Genomic DNA, 12679 nt, shown 5'->3' with positions numbered 1-12679 from the left:
AGAAAAAGTAAACAACAGAAGCTCATAGTAATTTTTAAAAACCTGTTCTGCAAGAGGAACACTTCACATACAGGCTTTTACTATACCCTCTTCATAACCTTATAAGGGGAACAAGAGCCCCATTTATACAGATGAGGAAGCTGAGACTCAAGAGAGTTAAGAAATTTGCATGCAATCACACAGCTTGAGCACTTGAGATCTAGATTCAGCCCAGTTTTGCCTACTCCCTAATCCACATTCCTCTCTCTCGTTCCTGGAGACACAGTGTGGAGTGGAAAAAAAGCATCCCAGAGAAGCACATACAGTATGATACTATTATTATAAAACTCAAAAACTATACCATACATCGTTTAGCAATAAATGCAAATACGATGAACCTATATGTTAAAAGCAAGGCAATGACATTACTCAAAATTCAAGACGAAGCTTACCTTGAGATGAGGAGGAGTTCATCTGAGCTGAGATGGAGAGGAGCACAAAGGTGGGTGCGAGGCTGTTGGCAGTGTTCTGGCCAACCCTGCATTCACGGTGGGCTTATGGGCGTTCATTGTGCTTTCTTACTTACATATTAGTTATCAACTCTTTTGCATCTATCAAATATTACATTAAAATAATAAAAAGGGGGCGCCTGGGTGGCTCAGTTGGTTAAGCGACTGCCTTCGGCTCAGGTCATGATCCTGGAGTCCCGGGATCGAGTCCCACATCGGGCTCCCTGCTCGGCAGGGAGTCTGCTTCTCCCTCTGACCCTCTACCCTCTCGTGCTCTCTATCTCTCATTTTCTCTTTCTCTCAAATAAATAAAATCTTTAAAAAATAAAATAAAATAATAAAAAGGAGGGGGTGAGGTAAAAAAAAAAAAGATCCTAATGGTCATCAGGTCATCAGATGCTGGAGTGGACAGGACATGAAACTGCGTCATGACTACCCCTCGGAGGACCTTGCCCCCCGCAACTCAATGATGGTCTTTTCTCTATTCTTTTATTGGCACCTTGATCAGAGCTCATCCTGTGAGAGTCCCTGGGCTGAATTAATAGTGCCATTTTATTTTATTTTATTTTACTTTATTTTATTTTATTTTATTTTATTTTATTTTATTATTTGAGAGAAAGAGAGTGCAAGCAAGGCAGGGAGGGGCAGAGGGAGAGAGAGAGAGAGAGACAACCTTAAGCAGGCTTCACGCCCAGCACGGAGCCTGATGCAGGGCTCGACCTCATGGCCCTAAGACCAGGACTTGAGCTGAAATCAAAAGTTAAACGCTTAACCACCTGAGCCACCCAGGCGCCCCATTCATATTCCTGTTTTAAAGAAAAGGTGCAGAAAATACCCCCTGCCCCTCCCAGCTCCACCTCCTCAGTCATCACCTCCCCTTGGAGTTTGCCTAAGGACCCTGGTCTGAGGACATCTTCCGAGCCCAAGTAGACTTGATCGCTACCTCTTGCTCTGGGTGTCTTCATGTCTCTGAGTTTAAACCCAGAAGCTGGACGGGATTTGAAAAGCCCTCTGGGCCATTCCCCTGTTCCTGGGCCAGACTGCACTTGGGGTTCTTCATCTCATTTTGAATTGAGAGAAGGTGATCTTATGCCTTTCATCAATTCCCTTTTCTGGTTCTTATCAGTCCTAATATCTCACCACTCAGAACCAAAAAACCTGGGCTAAGTCCTGGCATTTCTCATCTGCTGCATCTTGATCTTGTCATTCAACTTTTGTGGACCTTGATTTTTTTTTTAAGTTTATTTATTTAAGTAATCTCTACACCCAACATGGGGCTCGAACTCATGACCCCAAGATCAAGAGCCACATACTCTACCTACAGAGCCAACCAGGTGCCCCTGGATCTCGATTTTTTGAATCTGTGAAATGGTAATAATAATATTGCTACTTATCATGAGTGCCTCATTGAGAACAATTCTGCAAAGGAGATATGTCAACTCTGAAGAACTTGGCAAACCTAAGGGATTTTTTATTTACATAATTTAACTGCACTCTGGGACCATAGGCAACTTTGAGAGTTGCTAAAAAAGAATGACCATGGCCAATAGTGGTATTCGATGCTGGTGGCCTAGACTCTCGGTAGAGGGCTCCTGGGGCCTGGATGCACCTCTTGCTGGGCTCTTCTGTGTGATGCCTGATTCTGCACACTCAGCAAAGGTCTATTAAACACAGGAGAGAGCATGAGGGGCTTTCCCCCAACACTGGTGCCGGAGGCTCTCCGCTGGCCATCCAACTCTCCCCTCTGGAGGGGGCCTGCTGGGAGGCCAGAAGCAGAAACAGACTCTGGCACTGAGTGTGCTGCTTTGTGCTTTCATTCAGGACCTGTGGTATGATTACTAAAGATCTAAGGAGAGAAGGCAGGGGGAAGGGATGACGGGAGGAATGAAGGGAAGAAGGAAAGAGAGAAGTGTGGGAGGTGCAGAGGTAGCCGCGAGGCTCTCTTTCAGGGGCAGCCTGCAGGAAGGAGCACACTGTTAGGGGCCGGCCCCCAGCCGCCAGCACCTTCAGGATCCACCAGACGATTCACGCTGAAGCTATTCTCTCCCCAGGCTGATGACTGAGCCAATGATTGAACATGGCAGGGTAGGGGGCTAGATGGGGGGGAATGGTAGGTTCTAGAACCAGGCCATGCCTGTCTAGTGTGGGACCCACTAACCCTTGTTCTGGGGCTCCCCAGCCCCCCGGCTGAGACTCTCTCAGAGCTGCACTGCAAGCTGAGTCCCTTCCTAGCCAACCCTCCTTTCTTCCTTCCCTCTCTCCTGTGATACTGGTCTGTGTCTTTGGCTAAAAAGCAGTTCCTTTTTTTTTTTTTTTTTTTTTTAAGTAGTCTCTCCACCTAACGTGGGGCTTGAACTCACAACCCCAAGATCAAGAGTTGCATGCTCCACCGACTGAGTCAGCCAGGTTCCCCCCCGAAGCATTTCTTTAAGTGAAAACGAATCCCCTGTTTCTCCCCTTTCTCTTGTCTCTCATCTTGAATCCCAGAATCTTGAACATGGTCCAGGATGTGCCTCGTGATCAGGCCCATGCCTGTTGCTCTAGCCTTTGAGCCCTTCGCTCGCTGTGCTCCAGCTATCAGGCCAGGAGCACCCTGTGTTCCTCACAGGGGCTCCTTCTCCATTGCTTGAGGACCAGGGCGCATGTCCTCAGTCCAGTCCAGTCCCCTCCCCCACCCCAAGCCCCACCTACTTTCTACCTTTTGGGAGTTAACTTCTAATTCTTTAGGTCTCAGCTTAAATGACACGTCCTGTGATCCTCCCCCACTTCCAGAAGAGCTTATGTCCCCCTTCTGTAACTTCTCATTACACCTTCATGACACTCATTCATTTTAATTAAATATTGTATTAGTTTGCTAGGGTGGCCATAATGAAGTACCACAGACTGGTGTGGGCTTAAACAACTCAACTTTATTTTCTCACAGTTCTAGGGGCTAGAAGTCTAAGATCAAGGTGTCAGCAGGGTTGGTTTCTTCTGAGGCCTCTCTCATTGGCCTTCCCCTGCATGTCTGGGTCCTAACCTCGTAATGCCAGTCATATTGGATTAGGAACCCCCGTGTGACCTCATTTTACCTTAATTACCTCCAAATACAGGCATAGCCAAAGGTATTGGAGGTTAGCACTTCAACATACGAATTTCAGCACATAAATATTTACTTCAAGAATTGCTTGAGGTTTTCACAGGCAGCAACCTCAGCCACAGCAACTTCTTCCTAGAAACATCGCCAAAGGCAAGGGAAACAAGAGCAAAAATGAACTATTAGGACTTGATCAAGATAAAAAGCTTTTGCACAGCAAAAGAAACAGTCCACAAAACCAAAAGACAACCGACAGAATGGGAGAAGATATTTGCCAATGACATATCAGATAAAGGGCTCGTATCCAAAATCTATAAAGAACTTATCAAACTCAACACCCAAAGAACAAATAATCCAATCAAGAAATGGGCAGAAGACACGAACAGACATTTCTGCAAAGAAGACATCCAAATGGCCAACAGACACATGAAAAAGTGCTCAACATCGCTCGGCATCAGGGAAATCCAAATCAAAACCTCCATGAGATACCACCTCACACCCGTCAGAATGGCTAAAATTAACAAGTCAGGAAACGACAGATGTTGGCGGGGATGTGGAGAAAGGGGAACCCTCCTACGCTGTTGGTGGGAATGCAAGCGGGTGCAGCCACTCTGGAAAACAGTATGGAGGTTCCTCAAACAGTTGAAAATAGAGCTACCCTACGACCCAGCAATTGCACTACTGGGTATTTACCCCAAAGATACAAATGTAGGGATCCGAAGGGGCACGTGCACCCCAATGTTTATAGCAGCAATGTCCACAAGAGCCAAACTATGGAAAGAGCATAGATGTCCATCACTAGATGCATGGATAAAGAAGATGTGGTCTATATATACAATGAAATATTATGCAGCCATCAAAAAAAGAAGAAATCTTGCCATTTGCAACGACGTGGATGGAACTAGAGGGCATTACGCTAAGTGGAATAAGTCAATCAGAGAAAGACAAGTATCATATGATCTCACTGATATGAGGAATTCTTAATCTCAGGAAACAAACTGAGGGTTGCTGCAGTGGTGGGGGGTGGGAGGGATGGGGTGGCTGGGTGATAGACATTGGGGAGGGTATGTGCTATGGTGAGCGCTGTGAATTGTGCAAGACTGTTGAATCACAGATCTGTACCTCTGAAACAAATAATACATTATATGTTAAAAAAAAAAAGAAGATAGTTGGAAGGGGAAAATGAAGGTGGGAAATCGGAGGGGAGGTGAACCATGAGAGACTATTAGACTCTGAGAAACAAACTGAGGGTTTTAGAGGGGAGGGGTTAGTCTGGTGATGGGTATGTATTGAATGGAGCGCTGGGTATTATACGCAAACAATGAATCATGGAACACTATATCAAAAACTAATGATGTAATGAATGGTGACTAACATAACATAATAAAATAAAATTTAAAAAAAAGAATTACTTGAGGTTTTGAGGTCTGTCCTTTCCTCATGCTTCATGGGAGCAGGACTGGGTCTCTCCATTTGCTGTTTTCTGTATAGTGCCTGTGGGCGCTCAGTAAGTATTTATGGAAGGAATTAATGAAGGGTTGATCCAAAATGGCAAGTGTAGTTGCAGGGCCTTGGCAAGAAGCCAAAACAGAGCCCTGAGAACCGGGCAATGGACAGCCACCCTCTCCCGACATGGCCAGCCCTCATGGGCGTACGCAGTTCAGTGCACAATGGTGTTGAAGGCCTACCGTGCATCAGACTTTCATCTGGCCTTAAAGGATGAATAAACTTCTGGTAAGAGAAGGGAAAACAAGGTATGGGTTGGTGTTCTGATTTCTTGTCCTTACGCCTTTTCACGATTGGACTTTGGAAAGTTAGCAAATAAATGAAAGAGCCAAACATCTTTTCCTGGTGCTGAATTAGTCGTGTGGTGACTTACCTCTCCTCTAGTCATAGTGACCCTGTTTCTAGGTCAGAGACCCAGAGGGCCCTGCCAAAGAGCCGGTAGCCACCTGTTAGGGTTGGAAGAAGTGTTCAAGGTTAAGCATGGAGGACAGATCTGACTCTGACCCAGAGAGAGAGAGAGAGAGAGAGAGAGAGTGTGTGTGTGTGTGTGTGTGTGTGTGTGTATGTGTGTGTGTGTGTTTCTGGGTGTTTCCCAGGTATCTGTGTGTGTGCCTGTTTCCGCGTGGATATATCTGGATGTGTGTGTGTACACATCACTGGATGTGTCTGAGTTTTCTGTGTGTGTCTCTCTTCGTTTCTGTGTGTGTGCATCTGCCTGTGTGTCTAGGTGTGTCTGGACATGTGCATCCATCTCTGTGTGGCTATATATGGATGTCTGGGTATTGTCCGAAAGGACTCATGGGGAAAGTGCCTCTGGGCCCAGGCTTGGCAGCCTCTCTTCTAATGCCATCAGACGTCTGAGGCTGGTCTCTTTGACATTCCAAGGGATAGGGTTGAGGACAGCCACATCTGCTGAGTCATAAGGATGTGGGCTGTATGTGTTCACAGTTGGACATATCTCCTTTCACACACACGGGAAGGGGAGATTTCAGATGGGCTGGCTGACCCTGCATTCTTTCAGAAGGTTGTGACCTCAGCCAGCTCCAGGAAGGAGCGGAAACGAGAATGTTTATGAGACCCAGAGGTTGGCAGAAGGCGAGCTGAGACCTGGGTGTTCTCCAGCTGGGTCCCCTGGGTCATGGCTTTCTCGTATTCCAATAACCAAACTGCCGGCTTTGAAACTGACTGCTGGGCACTTCCTGGTGGGGGAGGAAGCCAGGGCAGGGTGTCTTGAATGGTACAAACAGCAGGCCTCAGCCAACTCTTACAATCAGTGCTGCTCCTGGATAGGCCCCACCAAGCCATGAGTCTAGACTCCAGAAAATCCTTCTCTTCCCTCTTCCACCAACCAACCAACCAACAAACAAATAAACAAAAAACACAGAAACGGTTTACTTAGCCAAAATGCAATCAAGTGAGTCTTTCAAGCTTGTCTGATCCAAGCAGTACAATTTCCCCCAGGGCAGGGCAGGGACAGGGACAGGAACCCTCAGTCCCAGCCTCCTTGATTGGAACGGGTTATATAGGATCTTTCCCAAGAGCAGATGGGAAAGGGCAAGAGAACATTTGCCCATGGGTGTGTACTTGGGAAGACATCTTGGATGGGGAAAGGGTTGGAGCAGGAATGGGATGTAAGTATACACCTACTGAGTGTTCATGTATGCCTGTTGTGGCGCAGGGCACTATTCCCAAGGAGCCCCAGCAGGAGCAAACCTATATTCAGCTTACCCATGGATAAGATGCTTGCCCTAGCCCGTGAAGCTGGAGGCACAGGTGTGAATGAGGTGAGGGACGTGGGTACAGGTGCATCAAGGAAGGGTTAATCGTTCTGAGGAGACCATAATCAGAAGAGGGAGGTAGGTTGGCCTGGAGCAGAGTCCCTCACCACTGGTCATGTCTTATAATCAGACAGTGAAGGCCATGGACAAAAACTTATGCTTGCCTACCATCACTCTCCTCTGGTAAGGTCCAGCCAGCCCATGGAGCCTTCAGGGGGTCTAGAATGCAGGGCAGTGGGTTTGGCAGGCTTTCCTGGGGAGAGAGGGGCCTGAGAAGGAGGTTGGAGTGATCAATACCTGCCTGACTTTAGCAACTTTGTAGATGCTCAGCCAACCTCACTGAGGGTGTCCAGAGGCAACAGGGAGCTCACACTCTCCTGGCAGGACCTCAAGAGCTGGTGTCAAACTGTTTGCTTTATTACAAGTTCTTTCTCAGGTTGAGACCAAATCGGTCTCCCTGAAGATCCACTCGTTGTCCTGGTTCTGCCTTCTGGGGTCACATGCATTTAACAAATATATGTAGACAAAGATGAAAAAAGTCCATGTCCTCAAGAAGCCCACAGACCAGTGACAAGGACAGCTGTTACTCAGGGCAGGATGAAATAGGAGCTGTGAGCTGAGGGGGGCATCTTTCCTCCTGACTGACGGGAGCCCTGGGGCATCTGGCGAGGGGACATTACAGAAAGACTTCCTTTTTTTTTTTTTAAGACTTATTTATTTATTTGAGGGGGGTAGGGGCAGAGGGGAAGGGGAAGGTGACTTCGCATTGAGTGCAGAGTCCCCCGCGGGGCTCCATCTCCTGACCGGGAGATCATGACCTGAACTGAAACCAAGAGTTGGATGCTCAACAGACTGAGTCACCCAGGCGCCCCACAGACAAACTTCTTTAAGGGGATTTGTGTTTGTGGAGGGGCCGTGGGGGCCAGACGAGGAACAGCTTGAGCAAAGACACAGAGCCAGGAGGGCAGAGCAGCTGCTGAGCCCATAGAGGAGGCAGGCAGGGTGGGGGCCTGGTGTGGAGGGGAGCTGTGCGGGCCATGGAGACTGGATCACAGAGACCTTGAACCCAGACCTGGGCCTTTACTCAGTGAGCCACGGGGAGGTCCAGAGGTTTTGTGAGACTTCATCGGAGCTGTGATTTACATCAGGTATTCTCAAAGCGTGGTCCCTGAGCAGAGGCATCAGCATCCCCTAAGGCTGGTTAGATTCAGACCTGCTGAATCACGAGCTCTGGGGGTGGGGCCTAACGACCTGCTTTAACGAGCCCTCCAGGTGATTCTGATGCAGCCTTGAGAAAAATAAAATAATGAGGGGCTGAGGGAGGGCTGCGGTGGGAGAGGTATGGAGGAGGAAGAGCCGTCAGGGCTCCTGGATTCAGCTGTCCTGGCAGGAAGCAGGCCTGGCCTGGGGAGGGGGCCAGAAGCGTTGGACAGATTGGGGTTCCGGTGCCAGCTCCTCACCTAGCTGCATGAACCTAGGCAAGGGACCGGCCTTTCCTGGGCCTCCATTTCTGCATCTTCAAAAAGGAGTCCCGGCTTGCCCAGGCCCGAGGGGTTTCGTGGGACGTGGGACTTGCAATGGTAAACCCACAAGCGTCCAGGGCAAACCGGGACAGTGAGTCACCCACCCCCTGTGCAGTGCCCAGAGAGAAGCACTTCTCACAATGTTTATGGAGGGGATGGGTGGGGAGTGGGGCTGTTGAGGTGCCCAAGCCCGTTCTCAAGTGGCCAGTCCCCCCTGTCACCTGTTTCCTGTGCCCAGTGGGCCTGGCCGGAGCCCCTCCCACGTGCCTCTGCCCTGGTCTGGCTCTGGAAACCAGCAGAAAGGGAGATGGGGGCCCAGGCCCGAGGCAAGGACGAAAGGTTGGCTCCGCAGGGCCCCGTCGCTGGCCCAGTGCCTCGGTCACATGAAATACAATATGGCTGACGCCTCTCAGACCCTGCTGATGCTGCCAGAGGCTGAAAATACCCACTGCCTTGGCCTGGGCGCCCAGCTGACTCTCCTGGGCCAGGAGTGGGGGCAGCGGCTGTGGTGTCTGCTTACCCTACTGCTCTGGTCTCCACTGGGTTCTCGCCGCTTCAGCCAGGGCTGGGGGGCCGGTGTGCTGGTGTTACAGGGCCCTGTGGCCTCCCACCTTTCCTACGTGGGAAGTTTTTTTAAAATAAGAACCTGAGGGGCGCCTGGGTGGCTCAGTTGGTTAAGCGACTGCCTTCGGCTCAGGTCCTGATCCTGGAGTCCCGGGATCGAGTCCCGCATCGGGCTCCCTGCTCAGCGGGGAGTCTGCTTCTCCCTCTGACCCTCTTCCCTCTCGTGCTCTCTATCTCTCATTCTCTCTCTCTCAAATAAATAAATAAAATCTTAAAAAAAAAAAAAAATAAGAACCCGAGCCATAAACACCAGATAGAAAAGTTACCCATGGACACTTTCTCAGCGAAGTGGGGCGGCTTCTTTCTGAAGACCCCATGGGCCCTCTCCATGTGTTTTGCTGGGGACTGGGAATGGAGTAGGGTGATTTGTTGAGGCCTGAGACCCAGAGCCGTAGAGCCTGCTTCCTCCAAAACTAATGGAGGTGAACCAAGGTCGCTGCCAAGAGAAAGGCAACAGATGTCAAGGGGGACCAAATGTCTCCCTCATTCTCTGCCCCTTCCTGCTGGGCGGTACTATTTCCCTCGTTCTGCTGCTGGGATGCCCTCTCCAGCGCAAACTCTCTGGGGTTCAAATGAGGCTCCTCACTCCCAGCATGCACCCACTCCTGCCCAGGAGTCGGGCCTCCCAAACCTGCAGGCCCTGTGCGTATCTACCTCTCTTCCCTGGAAAGATCCTTCCCACCCAGGCGGGAGAGGCCAGCCTCAAGTGTGCAAACACCGGATTTGAGGTCAGGCCAGGCCTCTGGGTTTGAATCCCCGTTCTCGCACCTTCTTGGCCAGGTGACTTTCGGCAAGGAATCGAACCTCAGGTTTTCCCTCTTGTCAGTGGGGATGACAGCATGTTCCTCCCGGGGCTGCTGTGAAGGTTAGAGGAAATGAACCAAAGCATGGAAGCACCCAGGACGCTGCACTCAGAACGTCGTTCCCGCTGCGACAACAGTGCTTCTTATTGATGTCATATGGTAAAATAACAAGAATAAATACATAAATGAGGAAACTGGAGCAGAAGGGAGAGGAGGATAGAGACTCCTTGCAGTATTTTTTGCCCCTGGCAACTGCTCTGGTGACTGCAAAGCATGAGGTTGGCAGGGGCCTTAATGTGAATAAGGGGCCACACATCTTATCCCTATTCTTACGAGGCCACGCCTCCTCCTCGGCCTCCCCCGCGCTGTGGGCTGGGCGGGTGGCCCCCATCGCCTGCATATAAGGCAGGGTTAGTTAGCAAGTCTCACTGCCCAGCCATGAGGCACATTCTGCCTTCCGCTCATCTGCGCCACCCCCCTCCACTGGACCCCCACGACCCCACCATGACCACCGCCACGTGCAAAGTGGGCCCTCTTCCTACCATCTGTGCCAGGGGCAGTTTGGGTGGGGGAAGCAACAGAAACAGTGGTCCCACCTGTCATGTGCCTGCCACGGGCCAGGTGATCTGCAGATAGTATCTTTAGTCTTTACAACAATTCCAAGGAAGAGCTGCTGTCTCTGTTTTACAGGTGAGGAATACCAAGGCTCAGAGAGGAGAATGAACTCTTTAAGACCGCATAGCCAGCAACTGAATGAATGGTAGAGTCCAGGTTCAAATCCAGTTCTGTCTGGCCCCAAAGCCCCAGTGTTTTCCACCACACAATGGTGAAAAGAAGACTCAAGGTGCAGGTCAGGGTCATCTACCCGGGACTGGGGCAAACCCCTCCCCTTGCTGGTCCTCCGTTTCCTCACCCGTGAATGAGGTTAGGCTTCTTTTCCCGTAGTGTCTGACTTCTGGAAAGTCCTCTGCCGCCACGGGTACAGAGAACAGCCAGGGAAGAATTGTGACCCAGGTGACCTTGGTGTTTCCCATTTTCGGCTGATGAGGCTCTTCCTCTGGCCAGGCTGGCGTCTTCTCACCGCCACACAGCTTGGAACCCAGTATTCACCCCTCCCAGGCTGCTTTGCCCTGTTCTTGGAACATTCCTGCCCACAGCCTCGAACAACATGTTTTCAGTCTAGCATCTCATCTCCCTTAGGTTCTGCCATCTTTGAGAAGACCTGGGAGGGAAGCTGAAATGCGAATCTGAATTAAGGGGAAAGGGGCTAGTGGGCTCTTTAGTTGGATGCTATCAGGAGCCTCTAGAAACAGTGTCTTAACCCAAAAGAACAGGTGACCAACTTAGTATTTTCATCAGTGCCTCTCTGGGTGCCCTCACCCTCCTGCACATTCATTGTGATTTTTGCTCTATTTGGCTCTCTCCTAAGACTGGGTGCTCCCTGAGGGCAGGAACTGGGCCTTGCTCCCTGGTCAGAGGATGTGCTCAATGGAGCACCCAGCCCTCCTGGGGGAATGACCGGAACTGGACCAGACCCGCCTGTGGGATCGGCAGACACCTCCTGAGTTCCCTCCCCTCATCAGCCAGGCCAGAATTTATTCCTTGGTAGTTAAAGAAGCAAGAAGGTGGAAGGAGGGAGGGAGAGTGTTTAGCAAGACCAGAAGCATACAGATTTCTTTTTCCTCCGTCTTTCCAATGCTGAATCCTCCCAGCAATGTGGCCAAAGTAAGCACCCAGGATCCAGGCTACCCTCTTTTGGGCAGGGGAATAGATTTATGAAGAAGTAACAAAAGGGAAGAGAATTAACATTTATCAAATTCCTGCTATGCACAGGCATTTTTCTAGGTTTGTGCACGGACTTTATCTGAGGTATACCTGTACCCATTTGGCAGATGAGGAAACTGAGGACCTAGAAGGTTAAGCCATATGAGATAACAAGGCTAGCAGATGGTGGCATCAGGGTTTGAACTCAGGCCTAACTTTAAAATCCATGTGCTATGTGTCCTTGCAGGCTGCCTCTGCTGGCTCCTTGGGACCCAGGGGTTCTAGAACTCTGGGAAGCTGTGCCTCATTCCAATCAAGACCCAGACACACAGCCTCTAGGGGCTGTGTGCCCACTGAAGCCACCCACCCAGCCTGTGGGCACAATGCCGTGTTATCCTCCCTCTTCTGTATCTGCAGAGCATCCTCACAGATTTTTCAGAGGGATGCTTGGAATCCTGTCTGACTAAGGCCACCAGGTGGCGAAGCGTAAGTCATGAGACCTTGACTCCTGGATCTAAAGGCTCTGCAGGTTCTTAGGGATCTTTTATGACAGGCTGGGACTCCTCTAAGAGGATCCTGGTTAACCAAAACCTACAGGTCCGATCCCTAAGAGTCTGGTTTGATATTCTGAATTGGGTCCCAAGAACCTGCCACTATTTTTACATTGCATTTTTAGATTTTTTGAATTGGTGAAGTATCATTCCCATGGTTCAAAAATGTTCAAGTATGAAAAGATATATAGAGAAAAATATCCATTCACTCCCCAGCAGGTATTCCCTATTATTAGTTACTTGTGAATCCTTCTAGAGATCATACATATGTATACAATATTATACATAATCATCTGTATATAAGAGCACATATATAATAATACATAAGGATATTCTTTCCCCCTTTTTTATACAAATGGTTGTATATTATTTTGTTTTATTCAATTTCAGAATATACCTCTAATCACAAGTTTTGTAAGAAGGAAAAGATATATCGCAGTACTCCATTAAATAAGACTAAGTTGCCATTTAAAGCAATAAAGTGACTGCTCTGAGCCTTACTTCATGCGATCACATACAAATATGAAATGTATACATCCAACAAAAGAAGCAAGAAGAATGGATTT

This window comes from Callorhinus ursinus, unplaced genomic scaffold (genome assembly GCF_003265705.2).
Source record: "Callorhinus ursinus isolate GAN/ISIS: 27379988/994484 unplaced genomic scaffold, GSC_fseal_2.0 scaffold25, whole genome shotgun sequence".
Classification (NCBI taxonomy): Eukaryota; Metazoa; Chordata; class Mammalia; order Carnivora; family Otariidae; genus Callorhinus; species Callorhinus ursinus.
The sequence above is the reverse complement of the archived record's forward strand: the minus strand, read 5'-3'. Positions refer to the sequence as shown.